At 39.0% G+C, this 1927-nt stretch overlaps 1 non-coding gene across 1 annotated transcript; it reads right to left on the minus strand.

The window, feature by feature from the left end:
- Nucleotides 1–279: 279 nt before the first annotated feature.
- LOC124245245 (U6 spliceosomal RNA) lies at nt 280–386 on the minus strand. The gene has a single exon (XR_006890241.1). It is a non-coding gene; the product is annotated as a U6 spliceosomal RNA (small nuclear RNA).
- Nucleotides 387–1927: the final 1541 nt, after the last annotated feature.

Here is a 1927-nt window from a genome sequence, read left to right on the forward strand (position 1 = left end):
CATAATAAAGCTAGCACAATGACAGTAATCATGTTTTTGAAAGCAAAGTGGGAAAACTGACAAAATCCCTTAGGAGTGATTTTTGAGAGACCAGTGAGATTCTTTTTTTTTTTTTTATTAACGTTATGATAGATTACAACCTTGTGAGATTTCAGTTGTACATTTTTGTTAGTCCTGTTGTGGGTACACCACTTCCCCCTCTGTGCCCTCCCCCCTCCCCCCCTTTTCCCTGGTAACCACCGATCAGATCTCCTTATCAGTATACTAATTTCCACCTATAAAAATATGGAACGCTTCACGAATTTGCGTGTCATCCTTGCGCAGGGGCCATGCTAATCTTCTCTGTATCGTTCCAATTTTAGTATATGTGCTGCCGAAGCGAGCACGACCAGTGAGATTTTTAATATATCCAAATAAACCTTTCTATTTTCCCTGAAAGCAGGAAATCTAAGGCAAGGAATCTAAGGCAAGCCTTTCAAGATATTTCCCCACTATGAAAAAAGGCAAGCAGTAGTATCTTAGAGGAAAAGGCTAGTGTAATATTAACCTCACATTAAACTTGTGTTTTAGAATAAGTTTTTGAAAGAATACATGGGAAACTGGTGGCTAATTATATTATCATTAGTATACAGTAACACAGCGTTATTCTTCATAAAATACTATGAAATAAATATGTTAAGAATATTTACTTATGCGGATGAATGAAATAATAAAGGAAAATTGCTAGTTAGTTGCTTTCCTTAAAGATGCTATTAGGGGTGGCACTCTCATGATTTCCCCTAAAGAAGTAATGCTGTTGGGCTGCTCTCTTTGGAATTTTTCTGGGGAAACTAGTAGGGGAGAACTAGGACTTGCCTGCACAGATTTTGCAGAGTTCTTTATTTTCTTAATGTGCCACTGCCTCTGAGAAGCCTTCCCTGACTTCACCGGGAGGACCTGGTTTTGCCCCATTTATGAGCCCCAGCCACTGCAGATATCTCTGCTATGCTTCTCAGCACGTGGTATTTTAATTATTATTCCACGTGTTTGTTTCTCCTTCCAAACTTGGAGCTCTTTAGAGACATGGCTTTGTTTGAGTCTTCCCAATCTCTCGTTCAGGGCCTGCCTGCCACAGAATAGGTTCTTGATGCAGGTTTGGGGAATGAGTTGAAAAGTCTTCTCATACAGCCAGAGGTGGGGGCTTGGGAAAATGGGTCTGAGACAAAGTTCCTGGAGCTTTTTTCTTTCAGGAGCTTCTGAAAGAGTCCCACTATCTTTAAAAAGATTTGCCCAAAGAGATTCAGGCTGTTGACAAACTCCTCCACTTCCTTATTTTCTCCAAATGAAAAAAAAAAGAGAGAAAAGATTCCATTTCCTCCTCTTCACATTTCATCTCATTGGCAAAATATTGCTTGAGGGTGTGACTATTTAGAACGGTGGAACCATCTGTGATGCAGGATTTCACACGGAAAGATCAGTTGCCTTTGTGGATGATTTACATTGTCCTAAATACTCTGTAAATATCCTAAATACTCTGTAAATATGTCTTTTGGATTTTCCCATTTACTCTACTATGTTGTACATTTGAGTGGGTGTAACAGGAAGAAAGGAAAGGGGAAGCGTTCTATAAAATAGTTGAACTGTGATGCCCCTTCGCAGTATAAAGTTCTAGGACCCTAAGAAAATGTAATAACTTTCTTTCAAATTATTTCTCTTCTATGCATTATAGATTTTGAGACCCATCTATTCTCAAGGGTACAAATCTACAGGGTGCACGCCTAATGAAAAACCCAATTTGGGGTCAATAAGGGAAGTGACATCCTACATGTACACATGGTGCTTAGGACTTAGGATGACAAAACGAACTTTATCGAAAATTCCTGCCTTTAATCAGGAAGAAAGCAGAGAAGTGAAAAGAAGCATCAAAAAAGTAGAAACATACGTGGTT

Source organism: Equus quagga, chromosome 9 (assembly GCF_021613505.1).
Source record: "Equus quagga isolate Etosha38 chromosome 9, UCLA_HA_Equagga_1.0, whole genome shotgun sequence".
Taxonomy (NCBI): Eukaryota; Metazoa; Chordata; class Mammalia; order Perissodactyla; family Equidae; genus Equus; species Equus quagga.